Here is a 17,772-nt window from a genome sequence, read left to right as displayed (position 1 = left end):
CTAGCCAGGTGTGGTGGCACTCATTGGTAGGTCAAGGCAGGCCAGGAGGCCAAGAGAGGAGGATGGCTTGAGCCTGGGAGGCTGAGGCTGCAGTGAGCCATGATTGTACCACAGTACTCCAGCCTGGCTGACACAGCAAGACCCTGTCTCAAAACTAAAAATAAAGTCATAAAGTGCCTTCAATAGTAAATAGAAATAACAATTACTGATATTGTGAAGGTGACAGTCACTGTTATTCTAACTTTAAGAGATGGCCAGGAACAACTCCCTGACCTCCCTCAGGAATCCATGACACTGCCTCAGAATACAGTACTCACACTGGGGCTACATACAGTCCACGAAACCGCCTCCCCCTTCCTCACCCCACTACCAAGTCATAATGCTAATAATGCAATTATCTGAATGTTTCAGGTGAAAGAGTTTGGGGGTTTACTTCATCTACATCACATGCATACATAGTCCCAATACTAAAGCCAGAAAAATATTGATTTAAATACATTTGCTGCTGATTAATTCAACTTGGGATGTATAAGTATTGATAATCCTTCACAATCCCATAAGAATTCCACAGGAGTTGTCCCCTCTGATCCTCACAACAAACTGTAAGAGAAACTGGTTATCCCCACTCTAAAGACAACAAAATGGAGGACTGGCAAGTTTAGCTGATCTCTCCCAGGGTAGATTAGGAATAAGAGTCAGGACAGGGTCTAGGTCCAGGGTTCCTGCAACCACCCTCCTCTTAAGTGTCTGCTAAGGTCTTTTTGAGTCTTAAGATTTTGAAACCTAGAAAATTAATTAGCTTAGCCCCAAAGCTGTCCCTATGAGTACCCTTCACCCACTCTTAAAGAGGAGACAGACAAAATGGAACTGGGTACGTCACATTCATCTCCTGGTCTATTTAAGAAGCAGATTATCCAGAGTGGGAAACCACCAGGCTGTAGTTACATCTCTCCCTTCTCCCTCCTGGTTATTGACATTAAGCTACCATGTTACTCACTGATAGAAAACTGGAAGCAAACTAAAATGAAAACTTTTTGGCCCTAAATTACTCCTTTGACCTCTAACTTGAATTTTGGCTGCTTTTGCTTAGCAGTTACTGATTCAAAGGCCTGTCTGTAAGCCACAGTGACCATGCATCAACCCTCCGTCTGGCCAATGATACTGATTTAATGAAGGGTAATGCCATGGCTGAAAATGTTGTGTGAATGACCCCAACATGGCGTGCCAGCCACTGAGGGACCCCACACCACAGAGGCCCATGGTTCTTCATGAAAACACTCAGACACCCCCCTGCCACATACCACACACCCATGCCCATCTCCCAGGACAATCTGGATTCAGTTATTCAACAAATATTTATAGAGGACCTCCTAGGTGCCAGGCACATTCCATGTATTGGTATTATGGGATCTTTGGGGTGCTGCTTTTCTGGCCGGAAACCTGTGGTCAATGGTACCTTTGCCCAAGTTTTGCTTGGGCCCACTGGGCTCATTCCACCTACTTGGCCTGGCAGGCTGTGCTCAGCTCATGCTACCAGCCTGGATCCCATGCCTCCAAGGGAGACTGCAAGTCAGGCATGGAGCAGTGAGGGGTGTATGAGCAACTGTGGGGTCTGGCCACTGCACAGTCAGACATGCTGGCTGCTGCTGGGGGCAGGCAGCTCCAGGTGCCGGCATGAGCACCGGCTCTCTGTGAGGCTGTGGCTATACCAGGTGCACTGCAAGCAGCTTCCTTGGCTGACTCTGGGGAATGCAGTGACACCTGGAAGCTTGGAGATGCCAGGAACCACAGGGCCCCAATGAGGGAGTCACAGCCCTGGCTCGGGGAGCTCCCAGGTCTGGGCTTCCTGAAGGGCCACAGCTCATCTCCCCTTCTCCTCACCTTCAATGTGGTGAGCAAGGAGCATGTTTCAGCCCTGTTTCGGTTACAGCTCTTTTAGCCTCACCATTCTGCAGGTCCCAAATTCTTGTCTTATGACCAAGAAGAATGAGGCACACAGACAGAGGAGGGTGAGCATGATGAAAAGGAGCTTTATTGAGTGATAGAACAGCTCAGAGAAGACCCACATGGGGCAGCTCCTTTCTGCAGCCAGGATGTCCCATCAGGTGTTCAGCTCCTAGCAGAGAAGGTGGCTCCTCTCTGCAGCTGGTCTTCCTGTCCTCTGTCGAGTTCTGGCTCAACCTGGGGCTTTTATGGGCCTCAGTTGGGAGGAAGTGAGTGCCGATTGGTCAATAGGCAGCCATGGGTGGGCCCAGAAAAGGCACCACAAGTTCCCACTCTGGTCCATGGGACTGGCAGCCCAGCCCCCAACCTTCAGGCCCTCCGTGGCCTGAAGGTGGAGACTCACTGAGGACCCTCCCCCTTCTGCCCAGGAGCCTCTCTGCCTCCTGCCACCACCCATGGTGCCCAGGCTGTTTGTACCAAGGGGCACCTGCAGCCCAGTGATGAGCTGCCGTCAGCACCCCCTCAGCTTCCCCACTGAGCTTGTTAGCACCCAAAGTCTGGAGGGGACCAAGGCGACAGGGGGCTGGTGTGTCAGTGCTGCCCCACGTGTGCGCATATCTGGCCAGGCTGTGACAGCACCCAGGCTCAACTCCAACCCTGCTCCAAGATCAGAGCAGGTGCTGGGAGCTGGGAGAGGCCAAGAAGTGGAAGCAGACACCCCTGAGTCTGTTGGGCAAGTAAGGGGGCCTTCCTCAGTCCCTGAGGGTGCAGAGGGCAGTGAACGCCTGGGTCCTGCACCTGAGAGGGCAGGGGTCCCACCTGCTCTGTGGAGTGTGCACTCCGGCCACACTTCCTCATAGCCTGGAGTGGGGGCTCTAGGTCCTTACTGGGCCCTTTTCTGCCCACCCCTTCATGCCCAATCACAGTGCTCCCCTGCTAGCAGGTGGCACAGTTGGCTGCCTCAGGGATGCAGGGCACAGGGGACCCACTGCTGTCATTGCTGCCCCTGCAGTCACTCCTGCCACCACCACCCACACCTCCCTGCTGCAGCTGGTGCAATGGCAGTGGCCACTCCAAACGGCCCACCGCCACCGTCACTGGGAATATAGCAATTAACAACACACAAAAAAACCCTGCCTTTGTGGCACTTATATTCTAGTGGGGAGATTTAGATGATAAACACAATAATAATAATACTAAAATATTTAAATAAACTCACCTACTATATTTCTCCAAATCACACCTTCATGCCTCTCTGGGGCTCTAGTTTCTAGACTATATTTCTGCCCGGGTCTTGATTTCTAATATTCACCACTCACCTCCAAACACTGAGCCTGCCTTGGTGTTTTGGCCACCATCACCCTCAGCCACTTCTGACAGCTGGAGCCCTACCCTGAATCTCGTTACGTGAAATCCCTCACCCATGCACTCAATGAGACATGTTGGGAATTGTGCTGGGATGTCCATCATCCTCTCCCATTAGCTGTTCCCTGCACTGTGAGTAGAGACAGCTACTATCAAGTCCAGGGGGCCTGACTAGCTCTAATCACAGCTCCCTGCTCCACTCCCTCTTTGGTCTGGTTCTGGATCCTATCAGTCTTTAGGGATCTGAGACGGGAGCATCTCCAATACAATAGTCATTCAGAAGGAGATTCATAACCCAAGGGAAGGATGTACAATTCCATGGTAGGACCAACAATTCCCTTTTGAAATCTACTACACATATTGGGCAGTGTTCTTTCATCACTCAGCATCGCTTGGCTTCAGTTTCCACCCTCGTCAGAGTCCACCCTCATTCTTCTTGTCTCCTGTGTCTCCCCTAGCCCCACTCTCTGTGCTCGCCAATGTGCTCCCTCTCACCTCCCAAGCTTCCACTTCCCTGCTTAGCACACTCTGAAGGTATTCTTTCTCCCTAAACCAGCTTTTCCCTGTTACTACCCAGCACATCCATATATAACAACAACAAAAATCCTCTCTTTATTCCCATGGACAGGTAAAAAAGAGGTAAAGGAAAATCCTGACAGTTAAATGCATTGAAAACAGAAAAGAACTAAAATTCAAATCTCCAGGCTCTGAGCTCTTTTTAGTAGTCTACATGGCTTATGGCTTGTAAGAATTTACCAGTGACCTAACCTCCTTGTTTTGGAGCTCTCAAGCAAAAACGTCATTCACTCTCTTTGTCTTTACGATCTCTCTCTCAATACACACCCACACAGAGAGAGAGAGAGAGAGAGAGAGAGAGAGATACACAGAGTTTCTTGACTTGGTTTAGGATGGGGAGGGCTGGGCATATGGAAGTTGATGCATCAAAGGCCTCCATATCTTGGTGAGGCTGCTGGAGGGAGGAGCAAGTGCACTTTCGCTTAACAGAAAGATATTTGGCTTTTTTGCCCCTCTCAAATATCTAGGTGAGCATCAATCTACATAACATCTATAAAGACTGCTGAGCTATTCAAAGACCAGCATTACACTGCACAGTGTTACTTAACAAGGAGACTAGCAACAGCTTACATCCTTACAGCCAAGGAATTTCTAGCCTTGGCCTTTAGTCAGGAAAGGAAGAGAGTGGAAATTGAAAATCATTCTGATATCTGCCTCACTGTAAGGATCCATATTAATGTCAAATGAATAAGATTGGTTTCAATAGCAGTCTATGTGAGTTAAATTTGTGAAAACTGCATCCATGGAGATTTGCAAGCATCAAAGAGCAGGCTGCGGGGAACTACCCTGAATCCAGCTGTCTTAGTCCATTTATGTTACTATAAGAGATTACTTGAGGATGGGTAATTTATCAAAAAAAGAGGTTTAGCTGGGCGTGGTCACTTGCACCTGTAATCCCAGTGCTTTTAGGGACCAAGGTGGGAGGGTTGCTTGAGCCCAGAAGCTCAAGACCATCCTGGGCAACATAGTGAGACCCTGTCTCCACAAAAAAATATTTTTTTTAATTAGCCAGGTGTGATGGCACAAACCTGTGGTCCCACCTACTCAGTTGGCTGGGGTGGGAGGATAACTTGAGGCTGGAAAGTTGAGGCTGCAGTGAGCCATGATCACACCACTACACTCCAACCTGGGTTACAGGGCAAGACATTGTCTCAAAAAGAAAAAAAAAAAAAAAAAAGAAAAGAAAAGAGATTTGTTTTGCAGGCTTGCAGGCTGTACAAGAACCATGGTGCTAGCATCTGCTTCTGGTAAGGGCCTCAGGCTGCTTCCATTCATGGCAGAAGGCAAAGAGAAGCTGGTGTGTATAGATCACATGACAAGAGAGGAAGCAAGAGAGAGGAAAGGATCCAGGCTCATTTTAACAGCCAGCAACTGAGGGAACACTCTCATGGGAATAGACTGAGAACTCACTCATTACCTTGAGGATAGCACCAAGCCCGTCATGAGGGATCTACCCCCATGATCCCAACACCTCCCACCAGGCCCCATCGCCAACACTGGGGATAAATTTCAACATGAGACTTGGTGGGACCATACAAACTCTATCCAAACCATAGCACCAACTAAATTATTGATGCTAAGTTTTCAAGAACAATTCACCTTGGGGTCACAAGGTAATTACACAAAGCTCCGATACAACAGCTGGAGAAAATAACCCAAACAAATAAACAGGGCCCATCTAGGGGAAAAAATGTCCTCCAAAAGGGCAGCTTAATAAAGTACATGTGTTCAGTTGATTGTGGGGAGAAATTATATTATTTTGCTCTGGCATATTATATTTGTATGTAAACATCATATTTTCAAATAGGATTGTGTTCTCAGCCCAGCATCACCAGGAAAGGCAGAAGTGTCCTGAATGTTCAACAATATACCATACAGATTCTTTTTATTAAAATCTCATTTCACTGGGATAGCTCCTTTGAGAGAGATGTGCAGAATAATGCTAGGAAATCAGTGAACCAACACCACTTAATTATATCACGCATATTAAAAATTTCTGCTTATGCATTCGCTATGCACTTTGCTGCACTTAGTGCACAGGGAGAGCAAGGACGTCACTGGCTCGGGAGCTTGGGATAATTATTTTTTTTCCTTTTTTCCTGTTCCCTCCTTTCCAGCTTTTTTAATCAAATAAGAGACAGGGCAAATCAAAGTTATTCAGTCTTCACCCCCTCTTTGCAATGCTACCACTTCAAAAGTGTTTTATTTGGCTCCTTTCATCAACAGAGCTCTGAATGATCAATGGGAAATAACTGCTAAGTCACCCAGCACAGATTTTCGTCATTACCTGTTCCTGCTCTGGACTCAGCCCCAGCCCTGGGGAGCTTCTAAACCATGCGTTCAGCTCCTTCGGGACCCACTTGATTACCCTGGAAACAGCAAGACAGCTCCAGCTCAAAAATCAGATGATGCTAGGATTTTTTCATTTTTTATTATAAGATTAAAGGGAAAATGGTTACCCCTATGGCTTGACAAACACATATAGTTTATTTCAAAAATGGGTAGCTGTGGGAAAGAAAGGAATATCTGAGCACATGATTTTATCCAATTATGGCAAGATTTAGTATAAATCAAAAACACCAATCCTGAATTCTTGTAGCTGATTAGATCTTCATTCTTTCATTCATTGTAATAGAAATAGTGGCAGGAGCCCATAGTGCCAGCTACCTTGGAGGCTGAGGCCGGAGGGTCCCCAGAGCCCAGGAGTTTGAGTCTAGTGTGGGCAATATAGTGAGACCCTGTCTCCTAAAAAAATACATAATTTAATGGACAGCTACTTTGTGCTGTGTTCTGTGCAAGGCACTAGTATTGGAGAGTCCATTGACAATCAGAAAGAGATCTTGTTCACAGAGGAGAGTAATGAATTAACAGAGGAAATGAATGTGTGTGGATTGTTCTAATACCAGATAGAGGGCGGCAGCAATGATGGCAGAGGTTGACCTAGAATGCTATTGTTTCAAGAGAGGGAGAGTTTCCCTTGGCTTGATGATCCAAGGAAGACTTGTTGAAGAAAATGTTATTTTATCTGGGTCTTGAAGCATTAGTAGAATTGCACACAGGGTACATGCTAAGAGGAAGAAAAGAAATGTTCAGGCAGAAGGAATAGCAAGCATACACAAAGGCCAAGTTAGAGAACGTGGGGACTGTGTTAGGAACCCAGTGAATAGTTTCAGGGAAGGAAAGGAGCCTGAAATAAAGTAGCAGATGAAGTGGATGTCAGGGAGTTCCCAAGTGCCTGACAATTTCATCAATTCTCTTCGATGGTAAACAAAACAAGACAAAACCCTAGAGGCAGTTCTTTGTACGGAAGTCCTTCAGTTTTGTGTCATGTGGCCCTGTTACCCTGCCTGAAGGCGGCCTCTTTGTTTGTGCACCATCTCTTGTCTACATAATCTGCTCTTCTGCTTACCCGTGCTTTCTGTTCAGCTTGCATATGGCATTGTCTGGCCCTGGTGTGACTGCAGCCTTGAAAGAGTTAACACAGTTTTCACCTTGCATCTCCTTACCTAAGTGTCTTTGTACCTCAAATCTGAATTCTCAAAAAAAAAAAAAAAAAATTTGTTGGATTGGACTGATTCAGGTACACATTTCTAGTTCCACCAGTTGTGACTGGAGAAAATGGCACCCCAGGGCAAATACGGCAGCCCATGTCCATCCCTGAAGCAGCTGCTATACGTAAAAGTGATATCAGTAGGCATTTACCCCAAACAATAATCATAAGTTTCTAAAATGTCACAAATGTCTGCAAACACTTAAGAAGATAAGGAGGTCTGCAATGCATACCTTTAGAAATTATTTCAGAAAGGTAAGAAATTTGAAAGTTTTGGCATTCACAGAAACGACCTTCAGTTACGTGAACAATCGCGATATCGAGATGTTTGTAACTCCGCACTGCTGAATAAATGAGATGATTCACTCCCTTGAGTCCCCATGACCTCTCTGAGATTCATGGATGTAATAATTTGCTTCATTGCTCTCCACTCCAAGATTCCCAATAGTATGTTAAGTAGGAAAACGAAGCCTTTCTTTACCTCATCCCGTATGCATTCAAATCACTTGTAGTGTGCAGAACATAGTTTATGCATCCACTTATGTAAACTTACCAGGATTATGAACAGAATATATTCTCACCAGGCAAGGGCAGTGTTTTACTTTTATAGGATACATAATCTGATAAACAGTGTCAGCAGAAAAAGGGATTTTACCAGGTAATGGTTAAGAAAGTGGAGGGGGACTGCAAATAGATACTTTAAAAACCTTTTTAGTGCTGGTTGCCTTTCCTTTATAAGGTTACCACAAAGCCAACTAATGTTACAGTGTCTGATGATTTTAATGCACCAATATTGGCTGTAAATTCCTTTCCTTGGGCGAGGATGCACAGATCAAAATGCAGCTGCCACTACTGCTGCTTCCAGCATACCACTAAATTTGACTAGCTTGCCCCAATAGTTAATTAAGTGATAACTGATTATGTGGGTGTGAGCATGTTGTGCACCTATAACACACACACACACACACACACTACCAACAGCAGAAAATTAAGCTCATCGTTCCTATGAACATATATGACTGTTAAACCCATAGATCTACCACTATAGTTGACTCCTCTGACAGCCCCAAACTTAAATATGATCCGTGTTTTCCCATCTATAAGGTGGTATACTATTAACTTGGTTTTTGTGATTCTTGAGGTAATCTAGAAATGTTCTCTCTCTATGTTTATAATCTTAGCATACCAATTTTACTAAAAATGTCCTACTTACCTCCTGCAGGCATCCAGGGCTCAGCTAAGATTTTCTGCTTCCAATTAAAGAGAAGAATTGAAACATTTAGGGAAAATATTAGGCTATCCAATGAGTGTCAGTAGCTGAAATTTTCTATTAGTACAGATGATAAGAATTATTTTGCTATGTGAGCCTGATCTGTTTCCACAGTACTTGAAACGTCCACAATGTATGTAAATCCGAGGAGTTAGTTGTAAGTTAGAGCTGAAACCGAAAGGAAACAGAAGCAAAGAAAGCCCCTGTAACTGAGAGGGGCTGATTTCCGCAAATGGTCACTGAATTTGATTCTGAGTTTCTCAGTGGCCAAAGCCAAAGGGGCTCATGCTTTGTTACTGAGGCAGTGTTTTAAGGCTGCAAACCAATGATTTTTAAAACATATTGGTCCAAAAGTCAATTGCTTGGGGCTAAGAACCAAGAGAATATTTCCACTATTTAGAATATACGGACTGATAGCCTTGAAATTTGTAATAAGAGAAGCAAACTGTTACATATGTTTTCCTTTGGTATTAAGTGCTATAGATTATGGAATGTGAGCAATTCCACCTTCTGTTGGCCACAAAAGCATGTACCTCACCCTATAATAAATGAATAAACCTGGAAAGGGATGCAATGTGCATATGTACCAACTTGCCAAGTGTTATCAATCCATGACGGAAAATGAGGGCGCTTTTCCAGGGCTACTCAAGTTATTCCCAGAGGCCCCCAGGGGCCTCAGGATTCTTCTGCAGTGGCTCCTTCATCAAGGTCAAGCACCACATTACCCCTCCATCACCAAGGTCCCTGTGGGACTGCCACTGGTCTGGTCTCCATCTCTGCTCATTTGGAGGCTGTTGTCTCCCTGCAAGTGCTTTCCTTAATGCTCTCCACAGCAAACCTGGGACAAGGTCCACTTTTTAAAAAAGATTTTGTTTTGAATGTCAAAGATAAAGAAATGAAAATAGACTGGCAAATTGAGACTTACAAATATTCGCACTCTTTACTTTTCCTAAAGCCCACAGACACGGGTCCTAAGGAGTCTTAACCTTCCTCCTGATCCATCCACACATAGAATTCCTCGAGGTTCTGAGTCATGTGCTCTTTTAGGTCTCTGGCTTGCTCCTGCAGAAACCTAGAAGGCTCTTGCTTCTTCCCCTTCCCCTGGTTCACACGACACCAATCTTGGCCTTGTCTCAAGTGTCATTTCCTCCAGGAATGTACCCCAATAAGCCTCTCACTGCCTAATCAGGTCAAGGCACCCTGTGTTACCGTCACTGCTCAGTGATCTTTCATTTCACATTTCATAGTTGTGCTTTTATTTTTCATGTTTAAAAAGCGATTTGTCACCCTAAAGAAGTAGAATCAGGGACTCAAACACCTTTGAACACCTGTATGTTCATAGCAGCATGATTCACAATAGCCAGAAGGTGGAAGCAACCCAAGTGTCCATCAACAAATAAATGAATAAATAACATGTGGTGGATTCATACAACAGAATATTACTCAGCCTTAGAAAGGAAGGGGATTTTGACACATGCACAGCCTGGATTAACTTTGAAGACATTATGCTAAGTGAAATAAGCTCATGACAACAGGACAAATAGAAGTTCTACTTGTATGAGATATGTAGAGTAGTCAAATTCATAGAGATAGGAAGTAGAATGCTGGCTGTCAGGTGCTGTGAAGACAGGAAGATGGGGGTTCTTGTTTGACAGGTATGGAGTTTCAGTTCAGCAAGCTGAAAAGAGCTCTGGAGATGGATGGTGGTGATGATTGCACAACCATGTGAATGTACTTAATGCCACTCTGGACGTGTAAAAATGGTTAAGATGGTAAAAACTTATGTGTATTTGACCACAATTAGAAATAATAAATAGACAAATAAAATTGATTTTTAAAAAGCCATTTAATACTTATCTCCCTCTCCTAGACAATAAGCTTTCCAAGGATAGAAGCTGTGTCTACTTTTTCAGTGTTGTTTTCCTGTACCTGGCATGTAGTAATCACTCCATGTGTACCTCTTGAAAATAAGATAAATGAGTGCATGGCAGGACTAGATCATCCTCTTTTTACAGGGCCACTAAATATATCTGTGTCTCAGCTTCACATTACCTCTTGAGACCCCCCTACACCAGGCAGGAAAAATGTCCACTTCACTGTGTAATTTTCATCATTCAAGTTCTTATTTCCTTGATATCTGCCTCCACCCAGGATGAGTGATGATGAGTCTCCCACCCCTACACACCCTTCTAGGGAATCCCCCAAGAAGCGTGGCCTCATTCTTTGGCCTCAGAAGAACAATCATATCAGAATATGATATCACAACATCAGTACACTTTCCAAAAGCTTGGTCATTCTATCTGATATAACCCTACCATTAGGACAAAAACCGTTCCATTGGGAATAGCTGTGATGAACTCAGGACAGTTCTCTACACCAGTGAATGGAGAACAGCATGTTGGTGAGTCCTTTCTAAAGTCTTCTGTGTCAATACTCAGTTCCTGTAAGTAACTACTCGAGCCAAAATACCTGTAAGAACTGACTCTGTAAGGACACACCATAGTTTTCAGCACAGGGTACTCTAAACTCACATAGAGTCCCCCAAAACTGTATGCTCCCCATTTCCTTTCCTCTTAAAAATTCTAGAACATGAAAGAAAATCAATACAGTTTTGACCCAGCCATGCACAATAATTTACACTACCTATGTTACCAAGCAGGACATTTATTTTTCAATCTTAAATATTTTGATTTAGATTAATGACACTTGAACTTTGCCTCAAAACTTGAGGAACAATTGGTAACCAACTGGTGTATTTCAACTGGTCCTAGAACAAAGGGACTATCTTCCCTAAATAAATATTAACATTTTTAATTTTAATTATATATCAAATAGATTTTAAGTTTAAATGGTAGGTTTTATAGTTCTTACCCATCACGGTTACAGAAATCTCTGGCTTTGATTTTTAACCAAGACACACATTATTTCTACACATGCCCAGTACTTAGGTGCTCACCTTCTTGTTAAATCTGTGCTTTTAAAAAATATCTCTTCAAGTCTTGCAGAAAGTATCAACCGTGTATCGGTTTCTTTATTAAAGATATTATTTCTTTATTAAAGATATTATATCTTTATTAAAGATATTTCTTTAATATCTCTCTCCAATATTTAGTAATACCTTTTCCAATCCTGAATTTTTATCACAGAAAAAGCCAACAACAGAGAACAGGAAATTGTCAACCTCATGTCAGAGCTTACAGTGAATTTTTGAAAACCCACAGCTTTAATGTATAAATCCGGAAGTTTTCTTGTTTTATTTCTCTCCCCAACAAAATATACTTATTGCCTCATTGTAGCCATAAAACCTGGGGAGACAAATCCATCTCCTACTCTAAGATCCTTCCCAGATTCCAATCACCTCTGTATCATACTGAGGCCACTTTCTACAAGGGTGACCTAAGCAAAGCTTGCCACATATACCATCTTCCCATATCACACACTGAGATAAGACAACGACTGCAGACATTTAATCTTGTGCAAACAATGATCTCTGTTAGAAGCCACTGAAATAGAAAACTAAATATTCTGCTGCTTTTGAAAAAATTCAGGTAGATGGTGTTACCTATCTTGTGACCTGAAGATGCTTCTTGCTGTGTGTTTCCCACATGATGGTTTGTACCAGGAAAGGACGTAGTCAGCATACCTGTGTGATTCAGGGACTGCAATGAAAATTGAGCCATCAGGAACTGTTCTTTTTTGGCAGGCATCCCCAAAACATAGCAAATCATTCAGCAAAGAGGTACTATACAGAGGTGAGGTACAGGAGCCCTGGAACCAGCTAGGTTCCTCCCCAGCTGCTCTGCTTGCTAAGCACATGACTGTGTGCAAGGTGTTTAATCTCTTGCTGTCTCCATTTCTTCATCTATAAACTGGGGGTAACAGTTGTCTTTACTTCAGAGAATTGTGATGAGGGCAAATTGAATATTGCATGCACAGTGTTCACAGTATCCTGTGAATGGGTCATGGTTTACGTGCACTATTTTACATTTAAAATGTAGTATCCTTACTGCATACCCAGCATGCACTAAGGACCCAACGAATATTAGCTAATGTCACTATTTGCTTCTTTCTTTAATTGATTTCTAGCTCCCACTGTTTTCAAGGACCTTAGCTTAAACCCGATTCTTTACATTGCACATCACCTCTTCTCTCCTCTCCTCAGTTACAACAGGAAAATGAAATGTCCCCTCCCTCCTCAGCTGAACAATCATTTATATTCACCTGCTCTATCGGGGCCTAAGAGGAAACCAGCTATGGAGAGAATTCAAAAGTAGAAAGCCGGGTGAAAGGTCTCTCAGGAGTGCGAAGGCCATTTTTTCACTGGTTTGCTCTGCAGAGGAAAATAAAATGGACCTGAAACAATTACTCTGAAAAATGAGTTGGGGGTGGGCAAAAGAATCTCATTCAATATTTGTGTGTGTGTGTGTGTGTGTGTGTGTGTGTGTGTGTGTGTATGGTTTTTTTTTACCTATGGGAGACCAAAATGCCTTAAGTCTGTGGCTTCTCTTCAATGCAGGTAAATTGTGTGCCCCAAGCCCACTAGTGGCTAAACTAATAAATTGATCTAGTACTAGTTTAGTCAAAGAGTTGTCAAAAAGAATGAAAGACTCCGGGCTGTTTCTTTCTACCTAACATGGCTCTATCTTGCTCAGTTTTATTTGGGGTTCTTAGTGTGGGGGCACACAGAGGAAGCAGATGGGGAACCTGTCAAAGCTTAACTCTCTGCCATTGAACTACTGAGGAATTAAAAGGTAACTATATCTAGTAGCCTCACCAAATGAAAGGCTGTGCTAAGATCATCATGAACATTATGAATGTCAGTGAAGCTCCATATAGGTTAATGAGAAGGAGTAGTGAAAACAGTCAATGATAAGAAGTTCCATTCACTTTACCATTCTTCTCTGAAAAACTCCTCAGGGGTGGGACATGGTCTGAAAGGTAAGTATGAGGACACATGAGTCACTTAGTGATTTTCCTGAAGTAGACAGCACCCCGAGTAGGTGGGCTTAGCTGAGAAGGGTTGAGGGGACAGACAGCCCACCATACCCATTTGCCCCATGAAGCACGTTGCAAATCTTCTCTGCAGTCTTCTGTGTCAATATTTATCTCCTAAAAACAACTGCTCAAATGTTCTTCATGGTGGGGGAGAATGTTTACAAGAAGGGTTGTTCTGTGTGAAGGCACCTCCTTCCCCTGGTCCCAGCAGGCTGTGACATGAGTTTGGGCTACTCCTGGTTACCAGTCATTCTCCTCTCTGTGCAAGACAAGGAACAAAGAAAGAGCAGGTGTGCAGTGGAGTTGGGGATGTTGAAGAGTGTTGAGCATAACTGATGGACTTTTCTGTCATTCTGAGAGCCTTCCTGAGAAAAAGAATGTCCATGTATATCATAAGCTTGAAATAATAGACTGACAGGGGAGAGATGTATGGCATGAGTAGCAGGGCATATGGTTGGGGACTCTATACGACTAGTGGGGTAGATTTCCAAGTAGTGCTAATTTCCTTCAGGTCTCTGCTCAAAGGTCACCTTATCTGTTTTACATGAAATAGCCTCCATCCACTTCTCCATTGACACTCCCCACCCACTTTACCTTGGGTATAGTACTCTGACATTCTCATCACCACCAGACATAACCATGCATTCACTTGTCCATCTGCTTCCTCCAGCCAGGGCATAAGCCTCAAGAGAATCAAGACTGCTGTGTTCATTGCTTCATAATCAGCACCCAAGACAATGCCTGGAACATAGTGGTGTTCAGTAAATATTGCTGACGGATGAGTAAATCCGTTGTATCTGTTTAGTTTTTACACAAGACTCCTGGGAAGAGAAAAGCATGCCAAGCATCAACTTTAGAATAGTCTAATCTCGTTTTACAGACAAGAAAACTGAGGCTGAAACAGGTCATGGTTTATGCCAAGTCTGGCTGATGCAGAGAATGAGGCTGAGGCTCCATGGTCCACTGAGCAGCCTGTCCTCAAGAGCACAGACAATTTTGCTGAGCACATCTGACATATGACAGGGTGATGGAGAGGAGCTGGAAGGACATTTCCTGGGCACGCCTGAGACATTCCCCAAATGAAAAGGAGAAAATTGAATCCAGAGACACTGAACAAATGGGAAAAGAAGGAACGACCATGCCCCTGTCTGACAGGCTGCCCGCCTGGGGATGGCAACGGGAGAAAGCAGATGGCTGCGCTGGCACACAGCAGCTGGCTGGAGCAGTACAAATTGAGCACCCTTGGTGAATATCATTAGGGTAAGTGGTGCACTAAAACACCTAGAGGAAGAACAAGCAAGCAGAACACACACACACACACACACACACACACACACACGCGCATTTTTAAATTTTCAGTTTATTCTTTCAATTTCCCTTCACTACAAGGTAGGCTCCATGAAGACAGGGCCTTTGTCTTAATAATTATTAGTTGGATACATGAAAAGATGAATGAATTAATTATTAAGCATCTCCCGTAATAGACATAGTGCTAAGCATAGAGGATGGTTTCTGCATCAGGAGGAATCACAAGGGGAAATAAATAAGACCTTCAACTACCAAGTGGTGTGTTTAGTGTTATGAAGGAGCTGAAAGGGTCCCAGAAGAAGCTAGGCTTTGGGGGTCAGGAGGTCTCAAGAAACGCACCAGGTGGTGGTTGAAGATTAGCTCAGGTATTACAAGAAAAGCCTAAATGGATCAGAAGTAGAAGATGGAGAACTGAGAGAATAGCATGTGCTAAAGCCAGAAACAAGAGGGGGCTAGAGGAACTCCAAGCAGCACCACGTCATGTGGAAGGGACATAGCCTTTTGAATTAGACAGACCCAAGTTCAAATTCTAACGCTGCTCCTTACTACCTGAGTATTTTTGAACAATTTACTCTGCTAGACTGATCTTTGGTTTTAAAAATCGGTAACATAGGAAAAATATTGCCAGCATTTCAGGTTCTTCCAAGGATTACATGAGATCGTGTTTTCTATAGAGGATGACATGGTTGAGATCAGGAATTGCTGGCTGCTACTCTAGTGTGGAATCGGGGAAAGGTGGCCTGAACCAGCAGGCAGGGGTCAATTCATCTGTGGCTTGAGGGTCCCAGGAGAATTTTGTACTTTGACCAGGAGGCATGAGGAGGAGTTGCAGGGTTTCAAATAAAGGGATTATGAGAGTGCAGGCAATGAGACTTTTTAGTAGTCACTCACAATAATCCTGGAAGGAAATAAAGGTCTCTCCAAGGAAGATGCAAGGGGAATGAAGAGGAGAGGATGCACATAGGATACACAGGAGGAAGAACTGATAGGACTTTATTACTTATGGGTCCTATGAAAGGAAGAAACATCTAGAACTATTTCTACTCATACTTCTTAGTAAGCTCTTCAGATGAGAGTCAGAACCAAACTCTTTTTTAACAGCGGGCAATAAAATAAGTACAGGATCCAGAGTAAAGGTTTACAATGTTTTATAGAAAGATATTTTAATTTGAATTTTATGAAAGTATCAATCTGCAATAGATTCCTCATTTTAGTTGAAGAACCATTGGTTTACTACAGTGCTGTCCAATGCAAGCCACGTATGTAATAGGTGACATTTATGTTAATATTATTTTTTATTTAACCTTATATATCCAAAGTATTTTCATTTTGTGATGGTTAATATTGAGTGTCAACTTGATTGGATTGAAGGATGCAAAGTATTGTTCCTGGGTGTGTCTGTGACGGTGTTGCCAAAGGAGATGAACATTTGAGTCAGTGGGCTGGGAGAGGCAGATCCACCTTCAACTGGGTGGGCACAATATAATGAGCTGCCAGTGCAGTAGGATAAAAGCAGGCAGAAGAACGTGGAAAGACCAGACTGACCGAATCTTCCAGCCTTCATCTATCTCACATGCTGGATGCTTCCTGCCCTTGAACATCAGACTCCAAGTTCTTCAGTTTTTGGACTCTTGGACTTACACAAGTGGTTTGCCAGAGGCTCTCAGGCCTTCGGCTGCAGACTGAAGGCTGCACTGTTGGCTTCCCTACTTTCGAGGTTTTGGGACTCAGACTGGCTTCCTTGCTCCTCAGCTTGCAGAAGCCTATTGTGGGACTTCACCTTGTGACCATGTGAGTCAATAACCCTTAATAAACTCCATTTCATATGTACATGTATCCTATCAGTTCTGTTCCTCTAGAGAACCCTGGCTAATACACATTTCAACATGCAATCAATATAAAAATATTAATGAGGCCAGGTGCAGTGACTCACGCCTGTAATCCCAACACTTTGGGAGGCCAAGACAGCCAGATCGTGAGATCAGGAGTTCGAGACCAGCCTAGCCAACAGAGTGAAACCCAGTCTCTACTAAAAATACAAAAAATTAGCCGAGCATGGTGGTGGGTACCTGCAATCCCAGCAAATCAGGAGGCTGAAGCAGGAGAATCACTTGAACCCAAGAGGCAGAGGTTGCAGCGAGTCGGCTTGCACCACTGCATTCCAGCCAGGACAACAGTGCCAGACTCCACCTAAAAAAAAATATATATATATATATATATGAGATATATTGCATTTTTGTAATAAAAATCCAGGGTATATTTTGCAATTATAACATAGCTAAATTTGTAGTAGCCACATTTTAAGACCTCAGTAGCCACATGTGCCTAATGGCTATAGTGCTTAGTGACACAGCTATAGTGCTGAGGTGGATGGTCACAGGTGATTGAGTGGATGGTCATACTTTAACCACGTCTTAGAAGAAGCACAGCGTTAGAGGGAAATGCTTGTTCCCCACTCTCCTAATTTTGCTTCAGAGAGATTTATTCTAAACATACCAAGCCTCTTGCTTTACCCCTTACTCCTCGCCTAGAAAAGTAGAGTGAATTTCCTATGGATAGTTTTGGGAAAATAAGCCAGGCGTGTCCAACTCAGCAACTCCATCCTTCTCCTTTAAAAAGCCAGCCTGACGTGGTAAACAAGGGACCTGTGCTTCTCCTCTTGGGTACCCCCTTCATGTGGGAAGGCCTGCCGTGGCCTGGCACTGCCTTGATCCACAAGGTAAATTCTCCTAGTTCTGAGGTTGTGCCTGCAAGCTCCTTTGAC

General features: G+C 43.7%; 1 long non-coding RNA gene across 1 annotated transcript in view; it reads left to right on the top strand.

The window, feature by feature from the left end:
• Nucleotides 1-16,837, top strand: part of LOC104004735 (uncharacterized) — a 72,059-nt gene extending 55,222 nt beyond the window's left edge. Inside the window, exon 3 of the long non-coding RNA XR_001712717.4 lies at nt 14,371-16,837. This is a non-coding gene — a long non-coding RNA (uncharacterized LOC104004735). The remainder of the gene's footprint in view (nt 1-14,370) is intronic.
• Nucleotides 16,838-17,772: the final 935 nt, after the last annotated feature.

Source organism: Pan troglodytes, chromosome 1, assembly GCF_028858775.2.
Source record: "Pan troglodytes isolate AG18354 chromosome 1, NHGRI_mPanTro3-v2.0_pri, whole genome shotgun sequence".
NCBI lineage: Eukaryota > Metazoa > Chordata > Mammalia > Primates > Hominidae > Pan > Pan troglodytes.
Note: the sequence above shows the minus strand (reverse complement) of the source record. Positions and strands in the feature narration are given on the sequence as shown.